Source organism: Balaenoptera borealis (genome assembly GCF_965194805.1).
Source record: "Balaenoptera borealis genome assembly, chromosome: 2".
Taxonomy (NCBI): domain Eukaryota; kingdom Metazoa; phylum Chordata; class Mammalia; order Artiodactyla; family Balaenopteridae; genus Balaenoptera; species Balaenoptera borealis.
In genome coordinates, this window is record NC_138867.1 from 90,994,979 (window position 1) to 91,021,438 (window position 26,460).

Genomic DNA, 26,460 nt, shown 5'->3' on the forward strand with positions numbered 1-26,460 from the left:
GAAAGGTACAGAACAATGTTGTAATTATGCTATTCTTTTTTTTTAAGAGCTGTTTTTTTAAATTAATTAATTGATTAATTTTATTTTTGGCTGCATTGGGTCTTCATTGCTGTACGTGGGCTTTCTCTAGTTGCAGCGAGCGGGGGCTACTCTTTGTTGTGGTACGTGGACTTCTCATTGCAGTGGCTTCTCTTGCTGCGGAGCACGGGCTCTAGGCATGCAGGCTTCAGTAGTTGTGGTTCGTGGGCTCTACAGTGCAGGCTCAGTAGTTGTGGTGCACGGGCTTAGTTGCTCCGCGGCATGTGGAATCTTCCTGGACCAGGGCTGGAACCCGTGTCCCCTGCATTGGCAGGTGGATTCTTAACCACTGCGCCACCAGGGAAGTCCTGAATTATGCTATTCTTCACGTAAAATAAGGGGAAAAAGAATGTATGTTTATGCTTGTATATGCAGAAGATATCTTTGGAAGATGACAGAAGAAACTAGTAACATTGATTGCTCTTGAGGAGGGCTGAGAGGCAGGAATGGCAAGGAGAGTTTTCCCTGTGTGTCCTTTTACATTTTTGAAATGTAGAACCTTATTACTACATGGCCTATAAAAAAATAAATGACAATAAACACACTAAATTGGATGCTGTCCTGGCAGGGAGCTGCCGTTGCCATGGTCACCTGCTGCAGCTGTTACATTGGTGTGGTCACCTACAGTGACATCTGCTGGTACTTCCCAACATCTCTTTTAGGTCAGTGTTTTTAAAACTGCTAGTTTGAAAGTGGGCCATGAAATCACTTTAGTGGGTTCAACTAGCATTCAAAAAAAGAAGGAAAGAAATAGAATGTAGAATGAAATAGAACAGAAAATTTCAGGGTTCATAACCAGTAGTGAAAGTAAGTCCTATCGTGTAAATTTTGTTTGGTTTATTTGTATATGTGCTCTGATATAACATATCTTTCTTACTCTGCTCAAAAATGTTATAAAGCCACCATCCTAGGTGGTGACCTTTTTCCAGCCAATCTAGACTTCCACAGTTCTCCCTGAGCAACCAATATATTTATAGGGAAGTCCTGAAGGTCCCATGCTGGTTGGGCCAGGATTTTCAGACCATGTATGTGGGGTTCCCAGCTTCGCAGGCTGGTCCCTCTGCTTATGTCTCCATTACTACTGTACACAGTGTCTATTCATGCAGGCTCCAGGCTGTGTGTCTCCTCACATGAAAGCACATCCATTCTCTTTAGGAGAGTACATCCCACCAACATGGAATACTGTGCTGTCAACAAGGATGTTTGGGGTCTAGATGGGGTAACTGGGACTAAGAGCCAATGTGGAGTCTTTCATGGATCCTGAGATTATGACCCTGTAGCAACCTCCCTTCTCAGATCGACCCCAATGCCTTGGATCATCCAGCTGCGCTCAGCAATGCCCTTCTCTCCATCTCTGCTTACTCCAGTCTAGCTTCCTTCAAGATCCTGCCCAGTACTACTTCCTCCATGGAACGTCCCTAATTCCCTCAGTCTAAGGTGATTTCTCATGTAGCTTCATGCTCTCTTGATGGCAAATGAAAGAAACTCAGTGCAAACTGGTCTTAAGCAAAGAGGGGGAATTAGCTTAACTAATTGAGAAGTTCAAGAATAGGTTAGATGCACAGGCTAAAAAGGTACCATCAGGACTCAGTCTCTCTCAGTCTCTCCCTCTCTCTCTTTCTTTCTCTCTTCCTCTTTCTCGCTCTTCCTTTCCCCTGTCTACTCCTCCCCCATCCCCTTGCTTTCCTCTGTGTTGGCTTAATTCTTGAATAGACCCTTCTTTCATGGTGGCAAAATGTCTTCTAGGAGCTCAATGATTATATCCAACAAGCTGAATTCCAATAGGAAGAGAAGTCCATTTTTTTTCATGACCCTACCAAGAGTTCCATGGATGTGTCTTACTGGCCTAACTTGAGGATGTGCCCAACACTGAGTCAATCGTTGCAGCTATGAGATTAGAATCCACTGATTGGCCAATCTCAGATTACTACTCACCCCTGGAGACCAGCCAGCCCAGGTGTGGAGAACAGCTCCATAGAGTTTGGAAAAGGGATGGTTCCTCAAATATATATTAGACGTGCTGTCCCCTGAAGGAGAGCAATGACAAAACAGGCAAAAACAATAAATGTCTTTGTCAAATTGTAAGCTGTACAGTGAAAATGCCAATAACCTAAGTATGTTTTCTGTGTTAATACCTTACCTATGCGAGAATGAATCATTTAAGATAAAAATGTCAGGGAAGTGAGATTAACATTTCAATTCTTATTGAATTGAATAAGTTATCTCATTCAATTTTTTTTCATATTTCAGGCTTCTCCATGATGTGTTTTCCCTTAGGATTCTGTTTAGATCTCCCACTAACTAATCCTTATGAAGAACTGAATAATTCATCAGTTTATAAAATCTATACCAATTATAAAAATACTGAATTCATTGTTTTTTTGCCCCATTATTTTTGGTCAAATATTTTATTCACAATAGAAATTTAAATTTACAAAAGAAGACCAAAGCACACTTTGAGGAGCACATATGTCGCTTCTGCTTTTGCTCATTCTTTCTCAGGAAACAGAAAATATTTCTAAAGGGAAACATCTTAACACATCCGGTGTGATTTTCTAGTTATCTAGTTTAAGCCAAAAAAAGGTGGTATCATCTGTTTTTCTTTTATACGTTTTGAAACATGAGTCTCTGAAAGCTATTTCCTAACATATGTCAATTTAACATCTGCTAGTTCCTAACTGATTGCCAGAAACAGCCGGTAGCCCCCTGAAATGGTACTAAGGTATTTCCCATTAGAACTGTCTTCACTTTGGAGTTGTCAGTAATATTTTTACTCTAGAGGTAGCCTATTTCCTTAACTTGAAGGAGACGTGAGTTGAAAGCATAGAGCAGGAGGAATAAACAGGATGATGTATTTACAGTTATACAAGGGTATAGTGGAGAAAGGTTTCAAAAAGAAGTATTAGATAAGAAAGTCCATGTCATAGGTTATGGATTAAACAGCTTCTGGCAAAGCATGCTTCACTATACCACATCTTAATTTCTTCTTGTTATTCAATATAAAGAGTGTTTGCAAGCAGAATTAAGATGTATTAACAATATCTAAGGGTACCCAACCATGTCCAAAGCTTCTCTTATATTTCTTCTCCTTTTTAATCCTTTGATGGAATTTAAAGTGCATCAGTGAGCTTCCATTTCTGTCTGGGAATTCATAATAGAATGATATTTTGATATTTATTTTGAAAGAGGGAGCCTAAGTGCCGGTCCTGGGAGAGATCAATATTTTTACCTGCCCCAAGACAATCTGGTATTGAATTTAGCAGTTCAACAATTTCCAGACCTAGCAATTCAGAGGCCTCCAAATGATTAGTGTCATTTGTTCTCTTTAATACATTTTCCCCACCCTCATAACATTACTGCATTTTGTTTCATTGGACTTTAAAGGAAAGGTATCACTGTGGGCTCATCAAGGTCAAGGCTATCTGCACGTCGTTACTTCTGTATACTCAGTGTCAAACTCAGTGCTTACACAGTCAGTGTGGAATGAATTAATCAATCCTGTCCTGAAATTCTGAGATCCAACATTTGCTCTTAGAGTCCTCAAATTCAGGCAACTTGAATAGTCTTACATAAATTATAAATCCATGAAACTGACTTTGATAAAGAAAGAAGAAATAAGTTCTAGGGCTTGGACTTCCACAGGAAAACTTTAATGGCAGTTTTCTCTAAATAAATTTGGGAACTCACATGTACTCTACACCAAATACTATTTATGGTAGTGGCCACTCAAAAACGTTTCAGTGAATATAGTGGTTCTGAATATGTGTGAGGATTGTGGAATGAGAAGGAGGTTTGGTGACTGATGGAGTTGAAATAACTGGATCCACTCTTTACAAAGTTATTTAACCTCTACTTCCCTGTCCTCAAAATAGGCAGAACAACACTACCATGCAGGGCTGTTGTAATTAATTGAGCACAATAATAAAAAAAAAGCTTAGCCAAGTGCCTCGTATTTGTGTTCACTCACTAAGTGGTAGTTATTATGATGCTTATTATAACAACTCCTGATAATAGCTGTTCTGATATTATATAGCACAGAATATATATATATATATATATATATATATATATATATATATATATATATATATATATATATATATATATATATATATATATACCAAACCTTTATAGCTTAGTAAGTTAAAGCCAAACTCTACCCAGTTCTATGTTCATCACTGTTGCAGAATGGTAAATTATGTTCCTTTTTCATATCTTCAGCAGTGGGATCTAGCAAAGTCTAGATTTTGGGCATGGCTAATAGGACATGGCCCTAATAAAAGTCATGCCAGGGCTTCCCTGGTGGCGCAGTGGTTGAGAATCTGCCTGCCAGTGCAGGGGACACGGGTTCGAGCCCTGGTCTGGGAAGATCCCACACGCCGCGGAGCACCTGGGCCCGTGAGCCACAGCTACTGATCCTGCGCGTCTGGAGCCTGTGCTCCGCAACGAGAGGCCGCGACAGTGAGAGGCCCACGCACCGCGATGAAGAGTGGCCCCTGCTCGCCGCAACTAGAGAAAGCCCTCGCACAGAAACGAAGACCCAACACAGCCAAAAATAAATAAATAAATAAATTTATTAAAAAAAAAAAAAAGAGTCATGCCATGAGGTCTCTGTGGTTGACCGAGGTATCATTAATGGTAGTGAGAGAAGAGATATGCTTAGTATTTCAAACAATGTTTCCCCTGTTGGAACGACATCTCCCCAGTCTATGACATATTATCCTACAGATACAAGCGTATATTTGCATTTTGTAAATCACAGTCAAAGACTGAGCAGAACAGTCTCAGGTTAATTCTTAATGTGATGCAAAAGCAGGTTTCCAAGGGAGCCCTCCCTGCCTCTCTCCCTTCATTTCTCCTTTCTTTCTTACGATGTGCCAGGCACAGTGCATACAAAGAATATTTACAGTTGATTGGATAGCAGATAAGAGATTCCAATATTTTTTCTATCTTGACCTTTTCAGGAAAAGGTGAAAGTCATTCTATGAAAAGTTAAGTGCTGTAAAAATACACTGACTCTTGATTCACTAAAGAGATGCTATGAGTTATGTCTTCAAAACTTTTTGATGCATGAATAGTTGTCATAATCCTCCTTAACAAAATGGATGGAGTGTAAAAGGAATGAGTCGATAGAAGTTATTTTCCAAAATTATTTAACAGTATGAGCTAAAAATAAGGGTGAAAGTTGTACTTCTACCCAACCATTAAGCTCATGCTTTTCCAGCAATAGTTCATCTCCAAAGTTATGGATTAAAGTGATAAATTATGTGCTTAGCTGTTGGTGGGAATGTAAATTGATACAGCCACTTTGGAGAACAGTATGGAGGTTCCTTAAACTACTAAAAATAGAACTACCATACGACCCAGCAATCCCACTACTGGGCATACACCCTGAGAAAACCATAATTCAAAAAGAGTCATGTACCACAATGTTCATTGCAGCTCTATTTACAATAGCCAGGACATGGAAGCCACCTAAGTGTCCATCAACAGATGAATGGATAAAGAAGATGTGGCATATATATACAATGGAATATTACTCAGCCATAAAAGAAACGAAATTGAGTTATTTGTAGTGAGGCAGATGGACCTAGAGTCTGTCATACAGAGTGAAGTAAGTCAGAAAGGGAAAACCAAATACTGTGTGCTAACACATATATATGGAATCTGAAAAAAAAAATATGGTTATGAAGAACCTAGGGGCAGGACAGGAATAAAGACACAGATGTAGAGAATGGACTTGAGGACACAGGGAGGGGGAAGGGTAAGCTGGGACGAAGTGAAAGAGTGGCATGGACTTATATACACTACCAAATGTAAAATAGATAGCTAGTAGGAAGCAGCCACATAGCACAGGGGGATCAGCTCTGTGCTTTGTGTCCACCTAGAGGGGTGGGATAGGGAGGGTGGGAGGGAGGGAGACGCAAGAGGGAAGAGATATGGGAACATATGTATATGTATAACTGATTCACTTTGTTATAAAGCAGAAACTAACACACCATTGTAAAGCAATTATACTCCAATAAAGATGTTAAAAAAAAATTATGTGCTTAGTTTACCTACTTTTAGAGAAAAAAGAGGCCTACATATGCTACATTGTATGACCAAGTAGAGCATTTAAATGCAATCTACATATAGGCATAATTCTAGCCAACACCTTTTAATAGATACATAATTGTTTATAGATTATATATATTGATTTCTCTGAAATATAAGAATTCTCTTGAGACTTATTTTTAGGATCACACATTCTCATAAAAATGACCTCTGGGGGACTTCCCTGGTGGTCCAGTGGTTAAGAATCTGCCTTCCGATGCAGGGGACATGGGTTCAATCGCTGGTCAGGGAACTAAGATCCCACGTGCCGCGGGGCAACTAAGCCCACTTGCCACAACTACTGAGCCCAAGCACCACAACTAGAGTACCCGAGTGCCGCAACTACAGAGCCCATGCGCTCTGGAGCCCACACGCCACTATTAGAGAGAAGCCTGTGCACCGCAACAAAGAGCCCATGCACTGCAACGAAAGATCCCGTGTGCTGCAACTAAGACCCAACGCAGCCAAAAATAAATAAATAAATAAATATTAAAAAGAAATGACCTCTGCAGTACACTGATTAGATGTACAAAATCTGGAAGTTCCCTGAAACCAACTCAATACTAAAAGAACCAAACAACCCACCCAATCAAAAATGGGCAGAAGACCTCAATAGACATATCTCCAAAGAAGACATACAGATGGCCGAGAAGCACAGGTATAGACCCTCTACATCGGTAATTATTAGGGAAATGCAAATCAAAACTACAATGAGATATCATCTCACACCAGTCAGAATGGACATCATCAAAAAGTTTACAAATAATAAATGCTGGAGATGGTGTGGAGAAAAGGGAACCCTGTTGGTGGGAATGTAAATTGGTATAGCCACTATGGAGAACAGTATGGAAGTTCCTTAAAAAACTAAAAATAGAGTTACCATATGATCCATCAGTATCATTCCTGGGCATATATCCAGAAAAGATGAAAACTCCAATTCGAAAAAATACATGCACCCAATGTTCATAGCAGCACTCTTTACAATAGCCAAGACATGGAAACAACCTAAGTGTCCATCAACAGATGAGTGGATAAAGAGGATGTGGTATATATATATATACAATGGAATATTACTTGGTCAAAAAAAAAGAATGAAATATTGCCATTTGCAGCAACATGAATTGACCTAGAGATTATCATACTGAGTAAAGTAAGCCAGACAGAGAAAGACAAATATTATATGATATCACTTATATGTGGAATCTAAAAATTAATACAAATGAACTTATTTACAAAACAGAAACAGACTCACAGACGTGGAAAATAACTTATGGTTACCAAAGGGGAAAGAGTGGGGGACAGATAAATTAGGAGTATGGGTTTAACAGATACACACCCCTAGATGTAAAATAGATAAACAACAAGGATTTACTGTATAGCACAGGGAATTATATTCAACTAACCTATAATGGAAAAGAATCGGAAAAAATTATATGTATAACTAAATCACTTTTCTGTACACCTGAATCTAACACAATGTTGTAAATCAACTATACGTCAGTAAAAAATTTAATAAAACAACAATAATTTATTATTATTTTATTAATTGCTCCCAAATCTGCAATTTGGGTAAGACCCAGCAGTGTCAGTTTTCCTCTGCTCCACATGATGTCAGCTGGTGTAGCTCAAGATGGTTCAATTACTTTGAGTGAGATATTGCTGGCTGGCAGCTGGAAGCTTAGCTGGGTTGTTGGTTGGGGGCCTTTGTTCCTCTCCATGTGGATCTCCCTGCAGGGTTTCTTGGGTTTCATCACAGCACAGTCACTGAGTAACAAAAAGGATTGTTCCAAGAGGCCCAGGAAGAAGTTGCAAGACTTTTTATGACCTAGCCTCACGAGTCTCAGAATGCCACCTTTGCCACGTTGATCAAGCAAGGCACTAAGACTATTGAGGTTCAAGGAGAGAAGCAGTCTCTTAATGGAAGGAGTAGTAAAGATTTTGAAGGCATTTTTACTCTACCATGTCCTGTCTTTATCCAAGTTCTGCTGAATCTACTATCAAGACATCTCTCAAATCCATTCCTCATGCTTTCCTCTACCCAAATCTTCTTATGCAGAGCAGAAAGAGAAAATCATGTTGGCAGTGCCAACAGATCAGGGAAAGAGATGATGTAAGATCCTTGCAGCAATGTGTTGGTCTGTCTCCAAACAGCCACAAAGGCAGCTTTGAATAAGTTGAGACACTGGGACAGGTTAAAGGGAAAATACACTTTCAAGGGAGGTCCTCACCATTGTCATTGTCATCTTTTTTCTTATAATCATCCTTAAAATCATTCACTAAACTCTTCCTTCTACTCTGTGATGATTCATTTATGATAAATATATTATAGCTGAATTTGATTTTTTTAAAAGTGCTGTAGGTACATTTGCCCACTGTGTAATCAATGTAGATGGGAGCCCCATGCCCATTTTATAAGATGTGGAGTATGATTTTTACTGTTTAAATATTATAGACATATCTCATTGTTGAAACTTTGTTTTTATGGCAAATTACCTGGAAAGTTTTTGTGTCTCTTATTTAGGAATATGACCCTCAGTTACGATGCTAATCTTATGAGGAAAAGTGATCTGTGTTACCACAGGTCCCTATATGGCATGATTTCCAGGAAAGCACTGTGGACATGAACAAGAACTGTCTGTACTGTTCTAGGAAGTGAAAACAATACAATCCAGCATTTGAGGGAACATTGAAATGCACCCTACAACCAACCACTGGATCAGGGTGCAAGACAAGTGAGGATTCTAATGGAACTTGGGAAAGAACACTAAATGGAATTTAATATATTGTTGCCTAACTTATCTTTCTTTATGTCTCTATAGGGGGCTAACTGTTTTCCTCAATCCTGTGACAAAAAGAATTGGAGGAGACAGGAAGAGCAAGAACAATTTGGCTCTAAGTTAATTTTCAATAAATGAGTAATGAACTTCATCAGGACCAATTTCAGGAGATTGATGAAGATGGCAGAGTAGGACATGGAATTCACCTCAAAAATAGAACAATTCTCACTGAAATCTAACTGGAAACTGGCAGAAAGACTCCTGTACAAACAAGGCTGTAAGAAAGATCCACACGGAATAGGAAGGTAAGAGAAGTGATCAGGTCAGGACCTGTGCCCCTAGGAGGAGACTCAGAAGAAAAGGGAAATAACACAGCAGGAGATCCACCCTGGGGAGTGAATGGTTTGAGCCAAATATTGGGCATCACATTTCTGGGGTCCAACTCAGGGAAGATGAGCCCCCTCGGTATGTTGGAGGGGTGCTGGGACTAACAGGAGGGCTGTGTGAAGCCTGGACTCTGCCCTGGCTTGCCCTCAAGGCAGGGCAGAGAGGGCAGATTGAAGAGTGCTTCAGTGGCTGCAAGGTTTCCTGTGACAGCCCCAGCCTGAGCCGAGCGAACGGTCCAGCCCTGCTTACTTCACCTTACAGGTCAACACTGGACTGAGGGCTGCAACAACTGTGGATAGAGCTCGGCCATGGGATGCAGAGGTGACTTGGACCTGGGGAGGTGTCAGAGGGGGGTGGGGACAGCCACTGCTGGTGCTTACACAGGGAGTTCATCAGGGGTAATCTTGATCTCTGATAGCACAGTCCCTGCCCCATACACACTGAGAGCCTATGCAGGGCTGCATGTCCTTCAGTGCAGATCCACAACGGGGCAGGGGCAGTGGAGGCTTGGGGAAGTGACTGGTTGTGAGGAACAAAGGAGACTCAGGCCTGAGGCTGTATCTGAGCAGGGTGGGGGAAGCCACTGTTGGCACTTGCACAGGTGGACCATTAGAGACAGTTTGGACCTCTGTCTGGAGCTGCCCATAACAGCCCCTACCTCTTAACCAGCCAAGAGTCTGCATGGACCCCTCTTGCTCCAACAATGCTCCCCTCAGGGGCAAGGGTGCTGCTGCTGGGAGAGGGGAGAAGATACACTTAAAAGGAACAGAGCCAGCTTGGACCTGACCCACAGAGCTTCTGCTCCAACAAGTTGGGATCAGACCCCACACCCAATACGGCAGTTATGGCCACTGAGCAGTGGGGAAACCCTGCTTCACACTTGGCTCTGGCCCTAGCCCATCTCCAGCCCCACCTCCTACCAAACTGATAGATGCCAGCAAACCCTGAAGAAAGATGTGACTTGTTTTCAAGTCAAATCCAGCTCTCCCACCAAAGGCACTGGAGAACAAGAAGGGTACAAGGATGCTCCCACATAAAGAGATCCCTTCAAGACCACAATAGGTAACTGTTTCACTAAATTCATAGAGACAGAGAAAGTTAAGCAAAATGAGACAGAGGAAATGGTCTCAAATGAAAAAGCAAGAGAAAATCCCTGAAAAATAGATAATGAAACAGAAATACACAATTTACCAGATAAAGAATTCAAAGCATTAGTAATAAGAATGCTAAATAAATTACAGAAAAGATAGATGAACATAGTGAGAATTTTAACAAGGAGCTAGAAAATACAAAGAAGAACCAGTCAGAACTAAAGAATACAATAACTAAAATAAAAAACACACTAGAAGGTATTAAGAGCAGACTAAGTGATACAGAAGAATGCATAAGTGACCTGGAAAAGAGAATAATGAAAATCATCCAATCAGAATAGCAAAAGAAAAACAAATTAAAAAGTAAAAACAGTTTAAGCAATCTCTGGGATAACAGCAAACATACCAACATTTGCATAATAGAAGTCCCAGAAGGAGAAGAGAAAGAAAAGGTGATCAAACATGTATTTGATGGAATTATGGCTGAAAACTTCCCAAATCTGAAGAATGACATATATATATCCAGGTACAGGAAGCACAGAGGTTCCCAAACAAGATGAACACAAACAGACCCACAGCAAGATATGTCACAATTAAAATGGCAAAAGTTAAAGATAAAAAGAGAATTCTAAGGCAGCAAGAGAAAAACAAAGTCATATACAAGGGACCCTCCATAAGGCTATAAGGACCCCCCATAAAAGCTGATTTTCCTGCAGACACTTTGGAGGACTGAAGGGACTGGCATGATAAATATATTCAAAGTGGGACTTCCCTGGTGGCGCAGTGGTTAAGAATCCACCTGCCAATGCAGGGGACATGGGTTCGAGCCCTGGTCTGGGAAGATCCCACATGCCACAGAGCAACTAAGCCCGTGCGCCACAACTACTGAGGCCGTGTGCCACAATTACTGAAGCCCGTGTGCCTAGAGCCCATGTTCTGTAACAAGAAGCCATCTCAATGAGAAGCCCACACACCTCAACGAAGAGTAGCCCCCACTCGTTGCAACTAGAGAAAGCCTGCAGGCAGCAACAAAGACCCAATGCAGTGAAAAAAATAAATTAAATAAATAAATAAAGGAATGAGCATCTTAAAAAAAAAAAAGAAAAGAAATCTGTCACCTATAATATAAAAAAAAATATATATATATATATATATATATATATATATATATATATATATATATATATATATATATATATATATATTCAAAGTGCTAAAGGGAAGAACATATGATCCAGGATACTCTACCCATCAGGATTATCATTTAGAACTGAAGGATGATATAAAACTACTCAGACAAGCAAAAACTAAAAGAGGTTAGTCTACCCTAAAAGAAATGTAAAGGGTCTTCTTTAAGTGGAAAAGAAAATGCTATAACAAGAAGTGAGAATCTAAAGGAAAGGGAAAATCCCACCAGGAAAAGCAAATAAATAGTAAGGGCTAGGATCAACCACTAAAATAAGCTAGCATGAAAATTATAAGACAAAAATTGTAAGAGCAACTATAACTACAATAAACAATGAACGGATAAACATGAAGATGTAAAATATGACAGTAAAAATACAAAACGTGGGGGAGGGGAGTAAAAAATGTAGATCTTTTAGAATGTGCTTGAATTTAAAGTAGATATAGTTATAAGTCAACATACAGGAACCCCACGGTCACCACAAATCAAAAACCTACAACAGATACACAAAACTAGGAAAGAACCAAAGCCTAATACTAATTAAAATCATCAAACCACAAGGGAAGAAACAAAAAAGAAAAAGAAATGAAGAGAGAAGAACTACAAAAACAACTTGAAAACAAGTAATAAAATGGCAATAAGTACATACTTTTCAATAATCACTTTAAATATCAATGGACTAAATGCTCCAATCAAAAGCCATAAGGTGGCTGACTAGATAAAAAACAAACCTATCAGGCCTTCCCTGGTGGTAGAGTGGTTAAGAATCCACCTGCCAGTGCAGGGGATATGGGTTCGAGCCCTGGTCGGGGAAGATCCCACATACCACAGAGCAACTAAGCCTGTGCACCACAACTACTGAGTCTGTGCTCTAGAGCCCGTGAGCCACAAATACTGAGCCTGCATGCCACAACTACTGAAGCCCATGCACCTAGAGCCTGTGCTCTGCAATAAAGAGAAGCCACCATAATGAGAAGCCCGCACACTGCAATGAAGAGAAAGCCCGTGCGCAACAATGAAGACCCAGTGCAGCCAAAAATAAATAAATTTATTAAAAAAACAAACCTATCTATATGCTGCCTACAAGAGACTCACTTCAGAGCTAGAGACACACACAGACTGAAAGTGAGATGGAAAAAGATAGGCAAACAGAAATGACATGAAAGAGGGGGTAGCAATGCTCATATCAGACAAAATAGACTTTAAAACAACATCTATAACAAAAGACAAAGAAGGGCATTATATAATGATTAAAGGATCAGTACAAGAAGAGGATTTTATACTTGTTAACATATATGCACCCAATACAGGAGCAACTAAATATATAAAGCAAATATTATTGGACATGAAGGGAGAAATTGCCAAAAATACAATATAGTAGGGGATTTTAATACGCCACTTACATCAACAGACAGATCATCCAGACATAGAATCATTAAGGCAACAGTGATCTTAATTAATAAAATAGATTGGTTGGACTTAATAGATATCTACAGGACGTCCCATCCCCAAACAGCAGAATACACATTCTTACCAAGTACACGTGTAATGTTCTCCAGGATAAATAACATGAAAGACTACAGAACAAGTCTCCACAAATTTAAGAGGCTAAAAATTATGTCAAGCATTTTTCTGACCACAACACTATGAAAGAAAGAAAAAGAAAAACAGTATGAAAGAAAGAAAAATGAAAAAAGCACAAACATATGGAGACTAAAAAGCATGCTACTAAAAAACAAATGGGTCAATGAATAAATAAAAAAGGAAATCAGAAAATACCTCGAGACAAATGAAAATAAAACCACAACTTTCCAAAATCTATGGGATGAAGCAAAAGCAGTTCTAAGAGAGAAGTTTATAGAGATTCAGGTATACTTCAAGAAACAAGAAAACTCTCAAATAAACAACCTAACCTACCATCTAAAGGAATTCGAAAAATAAGAACAAACAAATCCCAAAGTCAGCAGAAGGAAGGAAATAATAAAGATCAGAGAGAAAAATCATTAAAATGGAGACCCATCCCCTCAAAATAGAAAAGATCAATTAAACCAAGAGCAGGTTTTATCTGAAAAGAAAAACAAAATTGATAAGGCTTTAGCCAAACTCATCAAGATGAAAAGGGAAAGGACCCAAATAAACAGAATAAGAATTGAAAGAGGAGAAATAACAAGCGATATAAATATTAGATAATCATAAGAGAATACTATGAAAAGTTATATGCCAAAAAATTGGACAACACAGAAGAAATAAATAAATTTCTAGAAACACACAGTCTTCCAGGACGGAATCAGGAAGAAACAGACAATCTGAAAGGACTGATCACTGGTAGAGAAATTGAATTTTTTAAAAAAGTCAGAGCAAATAAAAGTCGAGAACTAGATGGCTTCACAGGGGAATGCTACCAAACATATAAAGAAGAGCTAATACCTATCTTTCTCAAACTATTCAATAAAACTAAAGGCAATGGAATGCTACAAGTTCATTCTACAAGTCCACCATTACCCTGATACCAAAACCATACAAAGACACTACAAAAAAAAGAAATTACAGGCCAATATCTTTGACAAAAACAAATGAAAAATCCTCAACAAAATATTAGCAAACTGAATTTGACAATACATAAAAAGGATCAGATACCATGATCAAGTGGGGTTTATTCCAGAGACACAAGAATGGTTCAGTATTCTCAAACCAATCAATGTGATACACCACATTAACAAAAGAATGAATAAAAATCACATGATCATCTCAATAGACACAGAAAAAGTATTTGACAAAATTCAACATCCACTCATGATAAAAACTGTCATCAAAGTTGGTATAGAGGGAACATATCTCAACATAATAAAGGCCATTTATGACAAACCCACAGCTAACATAATACTCAATGGTGAAAAGCTGAAAGCCTTTTCTCTAAAATCAGGAATAAGACAAGGACACCCACTCTTGCCACTTCTATTTAACATAGTATTGGAAGAATTAGCCACAACAATCAGACAAGACAAAGGAATACAGGGCATCCAAATTTGAAAGGAAGTAGTACAACTGTAACTATTCGCAGATGACATGATATTATATACAGGAAACCCTAAAGTCTCCACCCCAAAACTACTAGGACTAATAAATGAATTTAGTGAAGTTACAGGATACAATATAAACATACAGGAATCTGTTGCTTCTCTATACACTAACAATGAATTATCAGAAAGAGAATGCAAGAAAAAAAATCACATTTAAAATCACATCAAAAATACTAAAATACCTAGGAGTAAACTTAACCAAAGAGGTGAAAAACTTACACTCTGAAAGCTATAAAACATTGATGAAGAAAATTGAAGATGATACAAAGAAATGGAAAGATATCCCATGTTCTTGGATTAGAAGAATTAATACTGTTAAAATATACATACTATCCAAAGCAAACTACAGATTTAATTCAATCCCTATCAAACCACCCATGACAATTTTTCACAAAACCAGAACAAATAATCCTAAAATTTGTATGGAACCAAAAAAGACCCAAATTACCAAAGTAATCCTGAGAAAAAAGAACAAAACTGGAGGTATCACACTCCTTGATTTCAGATTATACTACAAAGTTACAGTAATCAAAACAGCTTGGTACTAGCACAAAAAGAGATATATAAATCAATGGAACAGAATAAAAAGCCCAGAAATAAGTCCATGCACCTATGGTCAATAAATCTATGACAAAGGGGGCAAGAATATACAATGGAGAAATGATAGTCTCTTCAATAAGTGGTGCTGGGAAAACCAGACAGCTACATGTAAAAGAATAAAATGTGAACATTTCTTCACACCACATACAAAAATAAACTCAAAATGGATTAACAATCTAAATATAAGACCTAAAACCATAAAACTCTTAGGAGGGAACATAGAGAGAACACCTTTTGACATAAATTTTAGCACTAATTTTTTGGATCTGTCTCCTCAGGCAAAGGAAACAAAAACAAAAATAAACAAATGGGACCTAATTAAACTTAAAGCTTTTGCACAGCAAAGGAAACTATTAACAAAGCAAAGGACAATCTGCTGAATGGGAGAAAGTATTTGCAAATGATAGGACCAGTAAAGGGTTAATATCCAAAATATATATACAGCTCCTACAAGTCAATATCAAAAAAAACAACAACAAAAAAACAAACAACCTGATTTATAAAATGGACAGAAGACCTCACTAGACATTTTTTCAAAGGATTCAGAAAGATGCTCAACATTGCTAACTACTAGAGAAATGAAAATCAAAACCACAGTAAGATGTCACCTCACAATGGTCAGAATGGCTATTATCAAAAAGTGTACAAATAACAAATGTTGGGGAGGATTTGGTGAAAAGGGAAGCCTTGTACACTCTTGGTGGAATGTAAATTGGTGCAGCCACTATTGAAAACAAGTATGCAGGTTCCTCAAAAAACTAAAAATAGAACTATGCTATGATCCAGCAATTCCATTCCTGGGTATATATCCGAAAAAAAAAAATGAAAACACTAATTTGAAAAGATAGGGCTTCCCTGGTGGCACAGTGGTTAAGATCCTCCTGCCAATGCAGGGGACATGGGTTCAAGCCCTGGTCCGGGAAGATCCCACATGCCGCGGAGCAACTAAGTCTGTGCACCACAACTACTGAGCCTGTGCTCTAGAGCCCACGAGCCACAACTACCAAGCCCACGTGCCACAACTACTGAAGCCCACGCACCTAGAGCCCATGCTCTGCAACAAGAGAAGCCACTGCAGTAAGAAGCCTGCGCACTGCAACGAAGAGTAGCCCCCACTCACCACAACTAGAGAAAGCCCGCACACAGCAATGAAGACTCAACGCAGCTAAAAATAAATAAATAAAATAAATAAATTTATATTAAAAAAAGAAAAGATACATGCACCCTAGCGTTCATAGAAGCATTAGTTACAATAGCCAAGATATGGAAGCAACCCAAGTATCCATCAACATATGAATAGATAAAGAATGTTTGTTTTATATAGACACAAGAGAATATTAGCCATAAAAAGAACAAAATTCTTCCATTTGCAATGATGTGGACAGACCTAGAGAGTCTGTCCACATAACTTTAAATGGAGTATAATCTATAAAAACATTGAGTCACTATGTCGTACATCTATAATAGTCTAAATCAGCTATACTTCATTAAAAAAAGATAAATAAGTACTAGGGATGTAATGTACAACATGATAAATATAATTAACACTGCTGTATTATATAAGAGAGTAAGTCCTAAGATTTAACATCATAAGGAAAAATATATTTTTCTTTTTCTTTAATTTTGTATTTATATGATATGACAGATGTTCACCTAACTTATTGTGATAATCATTTCATGATATATGTAAGTCAAATCATTATGCTCTACACCTGAAACTTATACAGTGCTGTATGTCAATTACATCTCAGTAAAACTGGAAGAAAAAAAGCCCAATTTAATATTTTAAAACAATATTTAGACAAATTTATTTAGACAAATGATTTTTCACAAGTATTTTCAAGCCTGATTTGTGTAGATAACTTCTTAGACTGATCAACTTATATCCAACTATTCCAGTGAAATATGACTAGAGCATGCTTATTCATTCTATTTAAAAATTTATTTCTGTTTGGATCCATTTTCAAATCTACAAATGTTAAAACTTTTAAACATTTGCATTTATTTAATATGCTGTGTTTATAATGCAATACTAAATGAAAACATAACTAAACCATATTTTCCAAATTTTCTACAATAATCAGAAAAAGATTATAAATAATAAATTCCACGGGAAAATCTTAGAGTATTTCTAACTGGCAAATTTGACCTATAGTTAATCCTAACTTAGCATACCATGTAAACCAGAAGCTGGGAAATGCAGCTCCTGTTCTTCTAAACCTCAGCCACAGTTGAAAAACTGACATCCATATACCTTTCAAGCAAGTGAGTATTCCCTAAAAGCAATTTTTAAAAGGGAAGGAAAATGTTATCTCTTCCTCATAAGCACTGTCTTCTCTATTGGGTCTCATATTTTCCTCCTTTGCTTGCAAATTTCCAAGGTGGGGAACAAAGTCAGCATTTATACTTTGAAATTTTCCCTGGATCAGATCAAAAGGCATCTGAATTCTATATTTTGAGGAACAAAAGAATACAGAGGATAGTCGGTATAGGGCAAAGATATGTAGGAGGGGATCAAAATGTCAGCTTTCTTTCGTATGAAATATAAGTGAATCACTAGAACATTCCTCACTTTACTTCAGGTAACTGGGGTATAATTTATGGAAAGCTGAAAGCTGAAACAAAATTTATTTAATTTTGTTTAGTGAAGACTGATAACAGTGTGAGAGAAGTAGCTCTTGCCACTTGATCCTAGTTCCTGGAGAGCTATGGTTAAGATTTTTTTTCTACTTAGTCGATAATTTAATATGATTATTTGTAAATGGTGCCCTAAATTTATTACATTAAAATGGCAGGTAGTGGTGTGACACAGAATGAAGCATGAGATGGAAGAATCTGGCCAGCAGAACTACATCTTTGTTGCACAAAGGATACAATTATAATTTTTTTTTCTTGGCTTACTTTGATTGGGCTAGAGTAGCTGTAAGATGAGTGGCTCTGATAACCAAGCAGATAACAGAACATATACTAGAAAAAAAACCCTCCAATGATATTATAGGGCTCTGGAAACATGATTTTAATAGTCTGCATGCCTCTAGAGGTAGGAAGATATGTTACTGCTTCTCAAAAAGAAAAACCAAAATGAAAATTCTATTTCTTGTGAGAAAGTATTAGAAGTAATCATTAAAAAAAAAAAGCAAAGAAACAGAACTCACATTATATTTTTTATTAATATTGCTCCCTAAATATAAAAATAAGATAGCATTGAAAAACAACTATAACTGTAAGGCTATTAGGGATAGCTGAACTGACATGTCAGAATGCTTTTCTTATTCCTTTAAAAATAAAAGTTGAATGTTGAAGTGAAATGTTTCCTTTAAATTATGACCTATTTTAAATATATAAATAATACCCATGTATTTGTTATGCAACTTTATCAAATCTCAACATTTCCCCTATTTGTTTTAGATTTTTTTATAAATGGAAAGAAACAGTTGAAGTTTCCTGTGTCTCCCTTTCCACCGTCTCCAGAAATAACATGATCATGAGCTTGATATTTATTTCCCAGAATTTTTTTATGATTTTATAAATAAATAACTATTCATAAACAACTTCTTGTTTCTCATGTTTCCAAACATTATATAAATTGTTAAATAATGTAACACCATAAAAACCACACTTATTTATCCATTCACCTACCAATAGAACATTTAGGTTGTTTCCAAATTTTTGTTTTTACAAAAGACGGTACTTCTATGATATTTATCTAGAAGTAAAATTGCTGGGTAGTAGATGGTGAGCATTGTGAAGCTTATTTGATATTGACAAGTTGCCCTAGGGAATAATGACCAATTTACATTCTACCAGGAGTGTATAGGAGTTACAGTTCCTTCACATTATCACAAAACGTAGAGTTAACAGATTTTTAAACTTTTACCAGTGGAACAGGTGACTTTCTGTAGTTTTAAACTGCATTCCCTTAATAACAGTGAATTTAAACAGCTTTTCCTGTGTTTATTGGCCACTCAGTTTTCCTATACTGTAGATTGACATTTTTATATTGGATTACTTATTTTTAAAACTTTATCTGGGATTAGGAACCAAGATGGCGGAGTAGAAGGACGTGCTCTCACTCCCTCTTGTGACAACACCAGAATCACAACTAGCTGCTGGACAATCATCGACAGGAAGACACTGGAACTCACCAAAAAAGACACCCCACATCCAAAGACAAAGGAGAAGCCACAGTGAGATGGTAGGAGGGGTGCAATCACAGTAAAATCAAATCCCATAACTGCTGGGTGGGTGACTCACAGACTGGAGAACACTTATACCACAGAAGTCCACCCACTGGGGTGAAGGTTCTGAGCCCCATGTCAGGTTCCCAAGCTGGGGGTCTGGCAACAGGAGGAGGAATTCCTAGAGAATCAGACTTTGAAGGCTAGTGGGATTTGATTGCAGGACTTTGACAGGACTGGGGGAAACAGAGACTCCACTCTTGGAGGGCACACACAAAGTAGTGTGTGCATCGGGACCCGGGAAAGGAGCAGTGACCCCAGGGGAGACTGAACCAGACCTACCTGCTACTGTTGGAGGGGTTCCTGCAGAGGCAGGGGGTGGCTGTGGCTTAACGTGGGGACAAGGACACTGGCAGCAGAAGTTCTGGGAAGTACTCCTTGGCATGAGCCCTGCCACAGTCCACCATTAGCCCCACCAAAGAGCCCAGGCAGTCTCCAGGGTTGGGTTGCCTCAGGCCAAACAACCAACAGGGAGGGAACCCAGCCCCACCCATCAGCAGACAAGTGGATTCAAGTTTTACTGAGCTCTGCCCACCAGAGCAACAGGAAGCTCTACCCACCACCAGTCCCTCCCATCAGGAAACTTGCACAAGCCTCTTAGATAGACTCATCCACCAGAGGGCAGACAGCAGAAGCAAGAAGAACTACTATCCTGCAGCCTGTGGAACAAAAACCACATTCACAGAAAGATAGACAAGATGAAAAGGCAGAGGGCTATGTATCAGATGAAGGAACAAGATAAAACCCCAGAAAAACAACTAAATGAAGTGGAGATAGGCAACCTTCCAGAAAAAGAATTCAGAATAATGATAGTGAAGATGATCCAGAACCTCAGAAAAAAAATGGAGGCAAAGATTGAGGAGATGCAAGAAATGTTTAACAATGACCTAGAAGAATTAAAAAACACACAAACAGAAATGAACAGTACAATAACTGAAATGAAAACTACACTAGAAGGAATCAATAGCAGAATAACTGAGGCAGAAGAACGGATAAGTGACCTGGAAGACAGAATGGTGGAATTCACTGCTGCGGAACAGAATAAAGAAAAAAGAATGAAAAGAAATGAAGACAGCCTAAGAGACCTCTGGGACAACATTAAACGCAACAACATTCGCATTATAGAGGTCCCAGAAGGAGAAGAGAGAGAGAAAGGATCCGAGAATATATTTGAAAAGATTATAGTCGAAAACTTCTCTAACATGGGAAAGGAAATAGCCGCCCAAGTCCAGGAAGCGCAGAGAGTCACATACAGGGTAAACCCAAAGAGAAACATGCGAGAAACATAGTAATCACACTGGCAAAAATTAAAAAAAAGAAAAATTATTGAAAGCAGCAAGGGAAAAATGACAAATAACATACAAGGGAACTCCCATAAGGTTAACAGCTGATTTCTCAGCAGAAACTCTACAAGCCAGAAGGGAGTGGCATGATATACTTAAAGTGATGAAGGGGAAGAACCTACAACCAAGATTACTCTACCCCGCAAGGACCTCATTCACATTTGATGGAGAAATCAAAAGCTTTACAGATAAGCAAAAGCTAAGAGAATTCAGCACCACCAAACCAGCTTTACAACAAATGCTAAAGGAACTTCTCTAAGTTGGAAACACAAGGGAAGAAAAGGACCTACAAAATCAAACCCAAAACAATTAAGAAAATGGTCATAGGAACATACATATCGATAATTACCTTAAACGTGAATGGATTAAATGCTCCAACCAAAAGACACAGGCTTGCTGAATGGATACAAAAACAAGACCCATCTATGTGCTGCTTACAAGAGACCCACTTCAGACCTAGGAACACATACAGACTGAATGTGAGGGGATGGGAAAAGATATTCCATGCAAATGGAAATCAAAAGAAAGCTGGAGTAGCTATACTCATATCAGATAAAATAGACTTTAAAATAAAGAATGTTACAAGAGACAAGGAAGGACACTACATAATGATCAAGGGGTCGATCCAAGAATAAGATATAACAATTGTACATATTTATGCACCCAAACATAGGAGCACCTCAATACATAAGGCAACTGCTAAAAGCTATAAAAGAGGAAATCGACAGTAACACAATAATAGTGGAGGACTTTAACACCTCACTTACACCAATGGACAGATCATCCAAAATGAAAATAAATAAGGAAACAGAAGTTTAAATGACACAATAGACCAGATAGATTTAACTGATATTTATAGGACATTCCATCCAAAAACAGCAGACTACACTTTCTTCCCAAGTGGGCACGGGACATTCTCCAGGATAGATCACATCTTGGATCACAAATCAAGCCTCAGAAAATTTAAGAAAATTGAAATCATAGCAAGCATCTTTTCTGACCACAACGCTATGAGATTAGAAATGAATTACAGGGGAAAAAACGTAAAAAAACACAAACACATGGAGGCTAAACAATACGTTACTAAATAACCAAGAGATCACTGAAGAAATCAAAGAAGAAATCAAAAAATACCTAGAGACAAATGACAATGAAAACACGACAATCCAAAAACCTATGGGATGCAACAAAAGCAGTTCTAAGAGGGAAGTTTATAGCTATACAAATCTACCTCAAGAAACAAGAAAAATCTCAAATAAACAACCTAACCTTACACCTAAAGGAACTAGAGAAAGAAGAACAAACAAAACCCATTAGCAGAAGGAAAGAAATCATTAAGATCAGAACAGAGATAAATGAAATAGAAACAAAGAAAATAATAGTAAAGATCAATAAAACTAAAAGCTGGTTCTTTGAGAAGATAAACAAAATTGATAAACCTTTAGCGAGACTCATCAAGAAAAAGAGGGAGAGGACTCAAATCAATAAAATTAGAAATGAAAAAGGAGAAGTTATGATGGACACGGCAGAAATACAAAGCATCCTAAGAGACTACTACAAGCAACTCTATGACAATAAAATGGACAACCTGAAAGAAATGGACAAATTCTTAGAAAGGAATAACCTTCCAAGACTGAACCAGGAAGAAATAGAATATATGAACAGACCAATCAGAAGTAATGAAATTAAAACTGTGATTAAAAATCTTCCAACAGGGCTTCCCTGGTGGCGCAGTGGTTGAGAATCTGCCTGCCAATGCAGGGAACACGGGTTCGAGCCCTGGTCTGGGAAGATCCCACATGCCGCGGAGCAACTAGGCCCGTGAGCCACAACTACTGAGCCTGAGCGTCTGAAACCTGTGCTCTGCAACAAGAGAGGCCACGATAGTGAGAGGCCCGCGAACCGCGATGAAGAGTGGCCCCTGCTTGCCACAACTAGAGAAAGCCCTTGCACAGAAATGAAGACCCAACACAACCAAAAAAAAAATTAATTAAAAAAAAAAAAAAGAATAGCTCTTTAAAAAAAAAAAAGTGTAACTTTTAAGAGAAACATTAATAAATGGCTATTACTTGTTTAAAAAAAAAAAAAATCTTCCAACAAACAAAAGTCCAGGACCAGATGGCTTCACAGGTGAATTCTATCAAACATATAGAGAAGAGTTAATACCCATCATTCTCAAACTCTTCCAAAAAAGGGCATAGGAAGGAACACTCCCAAACTCATTCTATGAGGCCACCATCACCCTGATACCAACACCAGACAAAGATACTACAAAAAAAAGAAAATTACAGACCAATATCACTGATGAATATAGATGCAAAAATCCTCAACAAAATACTAGCAAGCAGAATCCAACAACACATTAAAAGGATCATACACCATGATCAAGTGGGATTTATCCCAGGAATGCAAGGATTCTTCAATATATGCAAATCAAGCAATGTGAAACACCATATTAACAAACTGAAGAATAAAAACCATATGATCATCTCAATAGATGCAGAAAAAGCTTTTGCCAAAATTCAACACCCATTTATGATAAAAACTCTCCAGAAAGAGGGCATACAGGGAACCTACCTCAACATAATAAAGGTTATATATGACAAACCCACAGCAAACATCATTCTCAATGATGAAAAAATGAAAGCATTTCCTCTAAGATCAGGAACAAGACAAAGATGTCCACTCTCACCACTATTATTCAACATAGTTTTGGAAGTCCTAGCCACAGCAATCAGAAAAGAAAAAGAAATAAAAGGAATCCAAATTGGAGAAGAAGAAGTAAAACTGTCACTGTTTGCAGATGACATGATACTATACATAGAGAATCCTAAAGAGGCTACCAGAAAACTCCTAGAGCTAATCAATGAATTTGGTAAAGTAGCAGGATACAAAATTAATGCACAGAAATCGCTTGCATTTCTATACACTAATGACGAAAAATCTGAAAGTGAAATTAAGAAAACACTCCCGTTTACCATTGCAACAAAAAGAATAAGATATCTAGGAATAAACCTACCTAAGGAGACAAAAGACCTGTATGCAGAAAATTATAAGACACTGATGAAAGAAATTAAAGATGATACAAATAGATGGAGAGATATACCATGTTCCTGGATTGGAAGAATCAACATTGTGAAAATGACTCTACTACCCAAAGCAATCTACAGATTCAATGCAATCCCTATCAAACTACCACTGGCATTTTTCACAGAACTAGAACAAAAAATTTCACAATTTGTATGGAAACACAAAAGACCCCGAATAGCCAAAGCAATCTTGAGAACGAAAAATGGAGCTGGGGGAATCAGGCTCCCTGACTTCAGACTATATTACAAAGCTACAGTAATCAAGACAGTTTGGTACTGGCACAAAAACAGAAATATAGATCAATGGAACAGGATAGAAAGCCCAGAGATAAACCCACACACATATGGTCACCTTATCTTTGATAAAGGAGGCAAGCATATACAGTGGAGAAAAGACAGCCTCTTCAATAAGTGGTGCTGGGAAAATTGGACAGGTACATGTAAAAGTATGAAATTAGAACACTCCCTGACACCATGCACAAAAATAAACTCCAAATGGATTAAAGACCTAAGTGTAAGGCCAGACACTATCAAACTCTTAGAGGAAAACATAGGCAGAACACTCTATGACATACATCACAGCAAGATTCTTTTTGACCCAGCTCCCAGAGAAATGGAAATAAGAACACAAATAAACAAATGGGACCTAATGAAACTTAAAAGCTTTTGCACAGCAAAGGAAACCATAAACAAGACCAAAAGACAACCCTTAGAATGGGAGAAAATATTTGCAAATGAAGCAACTGACAAAGGATTAATCTCCAAGATTTACAAGCAGCTCATGCAGCTCAATAACAAAAAAACGAACAACCCAATCCAAAAATGGGCAGAAGACCTAAATAGACATTTCTCCAAAGAAGATATACAGATGGCCTACAGACACATGAAAGAATGCTCAACATCATTAATCATTAGAGAAATGCAAATCAAAACTACAATGAGATATCATCTCACACTGGTCAGAATGGCCATTATCAAAAAATCTAGAAACAATAAATGCTGGAGAGGGTGTGGAGGAAAGGGAACACTCTTGCACTGTTGGTGGGAATGTAAATTGATACAGCCACTATGGAGAACAGTATGGAGGTTCCTTAAAAAACTACAAATAGAACTACCATACGACCCAGCAATCCCACTACTGGGCATATACCCTGAGAAAACCATAGGTCAAAAAGTGTCATGTACCACAATGTTCATTGCAGCTCTATTTACAATAGCCAGGACCTGGAAGCAACCTAAATGTCCATCGACAGACGAATGGATAAAGAAGATGTGGCACATATATACAATGGAATATTACTCAGCCATAAAAAGAAATGAAATGGAGGTATTTGTAATGAGGTGGATGGAGTTAGAGTCTGTCATACAGAGTGAAGTAAGTCAGAAAGAGAAAAACAAATACAGTATGCTAACACATATATACGGAATCTAAGGAAAAAAAAAAAAAAAAAAAAAAAGGCCATGAAGAACCTAGTGGCAAGACGGGAATAAAGACACAGACCTACTAGAGAATGGACTTGAGGATATGGGGAGGGGGTGGGGTGAGATGTGACAGGGTAAGAGAGTGTCATGGACATATATACACTACCAAATGTAAAATAGATAGCTAGTGGGAAGCAGCCGCATAGCACAGGGAGATCAGCTCGGTGCTTTGTGACCACCTAGAGGGGTGGGATGGGGAGGGTGGGAGGGAGGGAGATGCAAGAGGGAAGAGAAATGGGAACATATTGTATATGTATAACTGATTCACTTTGTTATAAGGCAGAAGCTAACACACTATTGTAAGGCAATTATACTTCAATAAAGATGTTAAAAAAAAAAAAAAATCCTACATCTTCTTCTTACAGTTATAATGCTACGGTTGAAAATATCTATGCTCTTAGTTGTCCTGGAGTTTATCTCACTCACGTGAGATAAAATTTTAATTTTATTAGATTTAATGTTTTCCCATTTGAATTCTCTTTCCTTTGATTTTTGGGATGCCACCATGGATTTTTTTAAACTGGATTTCTATTTTGTTCCATTGGTGAAGTAAGGCAAGTTACTGCCATATGGTTCTTCTTCAAATTGAACAGACTATGTATCAAGTCATGTATTATTATGTATAGATTTAGTATTAGCTTGTTAACTTACACAAACAAATGTATTGGTATTTTGATTGGAATTGTATGTAATATGTAGATCAATATTCAGAAAGTGACATCTTTATATTATTTAGTCTTTCTATCCATGAACATTGTATACCTCATCGTTTTTTTTGGACTTTTTAATGCTGTTTAATAACGCTTGATAATTTTCTGTATAAAGTCTTTGCACATCTGTTGTTAGTGTTATTCCTGAGTACTTTATACTTTTTGTACCAATTGTGAATGGAATTATCTCATATATTATGTTTTCTAATTGGTTATTGTGAATACATATGTAATAATGTCATTGGGTTTTGTATGCTCATCTTGAGAAGAAAGCTTTTAAAGCCAACCTGTAATATTTACTAG

General features: G+C 37.8%; 1 protein-coding gene across 1 annotated transcript in view; it reads right to left on the minus strand.

Annotated features, from left to right (window-relative positions):
• Window positions 1-26,460, minus strand: part of LOC309622514 (uncharacterized protein) — a 270,464-nt gene that overhangs the window by 27,228 nt on the left and 216,776 nt on the right. The window contains exon 3 of the mRNA XM_082378595.1: window positions 2,014-2,105. The gene's annotated coding sequence lies outside the window, so the exon portion shown is untranslated. The remainder of the gene's footprint in view (window positions 1-2,013; window positions 2,106-26,460) is intronic.